Below are 7,302 nucleotides of genomic sequence, written 5' to 3'. Positions count from 1 at the left end.
AAACTTTCCTTCAATATCATTCAAGTATGTTGATTAATTGATTGATATAAAGATTTGTGAAGAAAATAAATAAAACAAATAAAGAAAAAACTATAAATAAAAAACTGTGTTTTTCTACGAAATGCGGAAGGTTTAATGGTACTCCATTTTTTTAATTTCACAATAAATCAAATTAGAAATTTTTGGTGTTTTTTCTAAGTGAGCCATGAAAAGGATAATGAAATGCAGCAGTCACTAAAAAAAACATTTCAAAGTAAAAAACTAAGAGTGAAACTTCGCCTTAATCCTAACCTTATATTTATCTTAATCTCCATCTTCATCTTTGTCCTTATCCATATCTGTATCTTTATATTTAGCTTTATCTTCATCTTAGTTAGTCTTAATAGTTTATGATTTCAAAATATAAAAATAGGTGTATACTTTCTTCGATATAGAACAATCCTAGGGGGTGAGAGCATTACAATTCCGACTTTACTGTTTTCGGACCACCCTAAGGTACATACTTACACAAAATACCTTCACCGTGGCGCTAAATTTTTAACGCAAACATCTCTGAACTCGCTTCAAAAAATTTTATTTGAAAACAGGGCAACGGTTGCATGAAATTCAAAAACTTCCCAAAAAAATAAAGTTCACAAAACAAATAAGAAAACCCATAGTACTCTTTCTTTGAAATTTAAATGTTGGGATCCTTCGTACAGCGTTTTGCGTGAATTTTATTTCAAATGCATAAGATAGTTAAATTACTATTCACTCCGTCTCGTTACTTCCATTATAACCCAGGCATATAACATATATACGTAGAACGGGAGTAGGTCGATGACAGATATAAAACTCTAGAGGGAGGTGAACAATTTCTTTTGTCATGCAAATCCAACAAACGGCGTGCAGTTGTAATTACTGCTAGAGGTGGTCAGAGGTATTTTATTGACAATAATCGGTCGTAGAATATGCGGTGGAATTCTTGACTTTTGGGGACAAAAATTTGCTTCCGTAATTTCGATGCCCTGATTAATCGCACGGCTTCTCTCATTCCATGACTAAAGATATCATCGCGAAGCTTGGGCAAATGGGCTCCCTACACTTGATTCAAGATACTTACACTGGTACACAGACGGTTTAAGAATGGAGGATGGAGGAGGCGCAGCTATTTTTGAACCTAGCACTAAACAATTCTCGGAAATGGCACACGGCGCTTCAGACTGAAAAAGTCGCAATTTTAAACTTCTCAAAAGTAAACACTGAAAATGGTTTGAAGGGAGTCTTTCTGGTTATCTTTTCAAACAGAACTATGAAACCCAATGTGACTGGAGGCTGCCTTGACACGCTACAAATTATGGCAGCCCGAAACACAGTAACACTGTGCTGTGTACCAGGCCATTGTGGCATCGAAGGCAATGAGATCGCCGACGAGTTGGCACGAGAAGGATCGATAACTGCGTTTTCGGGACCTGAACCATTCTGCGGTCTCAGTTGGTGTTCTTCGAGAGCCATTAATACTAAGTGGGTATACTCAGAATGCGGTGTGTACTGGGGAGTGGTGGGGGCCATAGACAAACCAGGCTCTTCGGCTACCCGTTCAGCATAAAGGATATTATTTTAGAAAATATAAATGGCATCAGGCTACTTTCTGGGTGCCTGACTGGTCACAACCGGATTGCGATTCCACTTGTGATCTGTGTCTATGTGATCGCAGATTCGGAATGCCGGTCCTGCCTTGAGGATGTTGAAACTTCAGAGCAACTTTGGCCAGACAAAGACTGATCCATTTTAAATCTTCAATGGTCGAACACTTTGCTACACAGAATTCGCCTAGCAAGGCCCTTTCGGGATTCATTTGGGAAGCCGAAGGTATCGGGTTAGGGACTCTCTTTTACAGAGATACAAAAAAACCTCTCAGGTCGAGGTGTCACTTGTTCTGTTACACCCAAAAAGTAACTAACTAGCTAACTACATGAATCATCATTAACAATAATTTGTGGCGCGCGCCATTGCTGTTGTCACAGAAAGAGGAGGAAGCTACAGTTTTACGCCGACTCTCCACGACGATTGTATTTTTATGAGAAGCTGATTTCATAGTAGAAATACGCTCGGAGGTTTACTATTGCCTGCCGAGGGGGGACCGCTATTAGAAACAACTTTTTCTTTTCTTTTTTTGATGTTAGTCAGAACTTGGGCTTGAAGCCAGGACCTACGGAATGGAAGCGCGTACTGCCAACCCCCACACCACAGCGGCCGCCAATCATTAGATAATGCCACTAGACCGAATTTTCTTCGATCGATTTGTTAACCAAGATCCCATTCAGCGTTAGATTGATACTTGATAGAATTTTCCATAATTAAAATCTTTGTTTACAAAGTCCGGACATCTTCAGGACAAACAACACCAGCCTACAATAAGTATAAATTCCTAGATGGAATTCATGTACAAACATACATACTGATTTTTGACGAAAAGTATATGTACTTGACATTGGCTCCTCCTTACGTTTTAAAAAAGGTCTGAAAAAAAGTTTCTCGGAATTTCTGTATGGTGATTTCCCAGAACGAACGTTACCTTGGGCTCTTGTATAAATTTGTTTTCTTATCAAACAAACGAAACCCAACCATAATGAGCATATCTACAAAATAATCATATTTTTTATGGATTTAGTCAAAAAAAAAAAAACAAAAAACATTTAAAACAAGAAATTTTTCTTAGCTTTAAAAATGTCTAAAAACAAGCCACATGCGATAGACATAAAAACTAAATTCCCACGTCATAACTTGATTGCTTTAATTTGTGCGCACGTTTCCAATAAAATGTCAACAATAACAATAACAATATAACCAGCCAAAAAACTTTAGAACCATATAATTAAATATTGCAAAATATACCATAAATTTATAACAACTTGATTTTATGTATAGCATAATGAAAGTGAAGACAAATCTAATTAACATATGAACGGCATTAGCATTTTTAATTTGTTATCTAAGGACATCAACAGCAAACAGCATTCGAAGATACTCAAGAAGCAGGTTAATTTTTAGCCACCCTGCAGGTATAATATCAAGATGCTTCAAAAGAATTTTGGTTATGCATAATGTGCGTGTACTAGGAATGTTAGTCCTGGTTTCCCGGCCTTTTTAAGGTCCCAAAAATCCCGGGATTTTCGGGATTCGTTATTTGCACTGACGGCATTAATAGAAACTCCTTTTCTTGTCCAGTATTGCCCCTAATTCTTTTTTTATTTACTAACTAAATTTTTTTTATAAATGTCTAGCTCATTATACATATAACACCGCGCGATTGTAAATTTTAAACACAAATATCAATATATTTACGAAACCATGGGCCAAATAGAGTAAAATTGCGTTTTTAGTTTTTCACTCTGACGTCAGTAATTCAAACATGATTTAAAAAATTCAGAGAAATGTGCTTAGAGAAGAAGTATGGGTATCAAATTAAAAAAGAAAGCCTGTAGAATTTAAACAAATTCAAATTTTTGGTGCAGACGGTCTGGTAAGTATTTAAAATGTTCTTTTAAAATTTTATCCTTGAAAACATATATATATACATCAACATATGCATTACGACGAATCAATTTTGTTTTACTATGCGCCTGCAGCAAAGGAGGATTCTACGTATAATTCTAAGCAAATTTTCCAAAGAAAGCAGAGGTCTAAAATCAATCTGGGGTTTGCCAAATTTGCAAATTGTGCACAAGTGCGCTCGGGTATCAAAAACGGTGGAAACCGGTTTGGAAAAACCGAGTCAATCACCCTAGTATGTACATATGTCATTCCTCTATTAGTTTAGCACCGTCTCCTTTTATGGTGAAACTCGCACTTGGACTAATACCTGTACTTAAAAATTGTTCTTTGAAACTAGAGTTGTGGTTTATTTAGCTAGGGAAGCTCCTTAGACGGCTTTTTTTTGTACTTGTGTGCTGACCTAGTCACCTTGTATACAAAATTTTCACATTCTTGACGACTAATATTTTTGCGGGCGTCCGATAAGCTGCTTCTCTTGCGGCAGCTAGAAAGGCATTGCTTCAGAAACCCCCCTTAGCCTTAACGCAACGCGGAGAGTGTCTGGGAATACCCCCAAGTTTCCCACTAACTCAAAATTTGGCACTCTCACCTTTTTCTTGGCCAACGGATCCTTATATTTTGGGTACCACCAAACAAGAAAACCATAAATAACACTCAGTTACCTTGGGAAATATCGTTGCTAAATATTTAAGTCATAAGTGCATTGAATCCACAAAATATTTAAGGGCTGATTTCTTCAACTCAGCTTAACTTAGTTTACCCATTTTTTGAACATAAGTCAAAAGTAAGCCTACTTTTTACACAGCTTATTCTTGACTAAGTCTAAAAAATTGGCTAAACTATTTAAGTCAAGTTGAGTTGGAGAAACTACCTTAGAGCTGAAATACTGACTTTTTCTTTGCAATTTTTTTTAAACTTTTGGATTTGCTAATTTTGTAACCATTTACGATTTCCTATGGGCATTACCGAAAAACAAATTTGGGTAATAATGTGCTGGGAACCATAAAAAATCATTAACAAGTTCCCTTTTTATTTCATTTTTTTTTCAGTTAATTTGCGCTGCAAATAGCTATTCCGTAAATTTACAAAACACCAAACCAGACAAATTAGGCAAATATTTCTTCGCATGTTAACCGTTGCATGCTCCTAATTATGGATTACCATAAAAACCTACTAACTTACTAACCAGTTTCATTCTTTCGTATATTTTTATAAATCAAAGTTTTCCAGTCTTCAAATCCTCTTTAAATTTTAATAATGCATATTCATGTACATTTAGATGCTTGTTAGTGTGTGTGTGCGCGCCAATATAAAATTCCCTGCAGGGAAAGCTATTTACTAGTAGTGAACTAGAACTCTACCAGTTTGCGTTTCAGCCCAACTAGTTCACTTTCTATTCCTTTTCAATATTAGCTACTGGTATTTTTGACATGGCAATGTTCTACGAGAAGTCAATTATCAGGCTAAGCATCAGCATCTACTAGTATAAATACTAGTAGCATCATATCAATTGATGAGATAGTCTGCCAATTCAACCCCAAATCCCCCTCCCCCCCGTTTAGATTGAAATAATTAGATTAACTTACAATAATTTAATTTGAAAAATCTTAACGACCTCCAAGCGGTCTCGAACCTACGATCTCAGAACCAGAACCACTAGATAGTCTTCACGCGACGCCACAGCCGACATTTGTAAGAAAAGCGATTAATTGCGTTTTATTTTTGGCTTTGGCAATTCAAAGGCAGATGTCGCTGAACGCTTAAATGCTTCGAAATGTCGAACTGGTAGACCATCGCTTTAGCACATACTAGTTAATGAACTGGAATATTTTCTGACTGGTTTCGCTTTTCACTGCAGGGTTGTTATGCTTTTCTACGTTTGTGTAATCTTTCAAACGACAGGCGAAACCAGTCCCACCGGCCAGCAGCCGCTAGGTACCAGTAGTGGCTCCAGCCGACGAGTGTTGCCGCATAGCCGCTAAAGCTGACGTTGGGCCGCAAATGAAATTGAATTTAAAATGTGTTTCGTTTTTTTTTAAGTTTTTTTGTTAAATAAAAAGTGAAAATTTCAACAAAATGGCCAGCATTAGCATACTGAACTATTGAAACAAACCGTATGAATGTGTGTTTGTATGCGCGCTGGACCAGCGTGTATGTATGTACCTAGAAGAGAGGGGAGGGTGGCGCGATAGCGGCCGGCCAATTCGTGAATCCAGTTGTGCCACCCCAGCCGTACTTGTCTGAATACCAAATTAAAGCCATTTCGCCGCCGCATAGCATCAGTGGACGGCGTGCGGTAATTATTGGATGTACCGTAAAGCTGGCTGCAGACATCCAACGGCGCCTTGAAGATATCAAGAAGCGAGCTTACTTGCTAGCTGGCTGCTTGGCTGGTTAGTTGGCTAGTCTATCCCTCGAGCCGCTTGCGCATGCGCTTCTTCCTCACCCGGCTGTAATTTCAATTTGACTACAATGTGGTTGCTGCTGGCTGCGACATCAAGAGTAATTTTATTTTAAGTACGCTTATTTTGTATTCAGTCAACGCTAAAATAACATCGTTGCAGCTAATTTGTAAGCCAAAATTATTTCAGTCATTTTCGGTTTTATTTTTTTTCTGTCATTTTTTTTTGCTCACACCAATAAACTAAATACCGAAACAGCATCAGCAACTTAACAACAAAATATCTTGCCATGTTTAACGTCATCATTTAGTTTTGTTGTCTTCATTTTATAGGCATCATAATTATTTTTATTATTATTAACCAGTATTCAAATGCAAACATACCAACATGCATGCAACCATATCTCTTCGCTGGTTTTTTATTTAACTATACAGCAAGCCAGCATTTACTGGGTGCGTTAACTGGTTAACTGTTTTTGGCTGAATGCCTAGTTGCCAAGTTGATGTTGGAATTAATTTTAATAATATCTACATACGTATATACATATGTATGTATGTATGTATGTATGTATATACACGTATGATTGAAGAGTACCAATTGCGCTACGTCCGTTGTTGAACAGCATATCGTCGCCACTTTCGGCGCATTTGCATAACGACAATGTCAAAAAAGAAAAAACCCGTCTCCAAGTACGCTAATTGGTCACCAAAAACTAATCTCGTAGTTTGGCCAGTTTAAATGCCAGAATTTGTTAAAAAGATTAACAATAAAAAGGCTTGTATCTTTGGATTTGATATGCCTTTAAAGTGTCTGAGGAATAACTGCTTAGTGACATGCAATGACCACTGTATGACATTAAAACTATTGCGACAACAATCTTCGTTTTAAGTTCTGGCAGTTTTTATTTTAGTGGTTTTTAATTAAATTGGCATCACATCAAATTAAAAAATTTTATAGATTTCTAATGCTTGTTAATTTATGAATGCTAGGTAGTTATTTGTCCTTCATGTGGTCATAATTATCTGTCAGCGATTTTGTAGCTTAAAGATTCAACTGGTCTAAAAAAATTTGCCAAAACGTTCTATGTCACTTATTACCTCTGGTGCTTAATTGATCTGTTATCTGTATCTGATGACGTCTGGCAATTGTTCATCTTCATCAGCCAAAGGTAGACAGTTTTGTCATTCGTTTATTAGGGTGTACTGATTTGCAAATGCATTCCGGTGCAAGTAAGAGACCATCTAAGTGTCAAGGGTACTAATAGACATGAACGTTTTGCAGTATCACCAACTATATGCTCACAGGAAGTCTCTCAATTGATGTGTGACGACGGAAAAATAAATAGGGAGGCAATATTTTAAGA

The sequence above is a fragment of the Rhagoletis zephyria genome, unplaced genomic scaffold (assembly GCF_001687245.7).
Source record: "Rhagoletis zephyria isolate East Lansing unplaced genomic scaffold, Rhagoletis_zephyria_1.1 Rzeph_scaffold_00225, whole genome shotgun sequence".
Lineage (NCBI taxonomy): Eukaryota > Metazoa > Arthropoda > Insecta > Diptera > Tephritidae > Rhagoletis > Rhagoletis zephyria.
The sequence above is the reverse complement of the archived record's forward strand: the minus strand, read 5'-3'. Positions refer to the sequence as shown.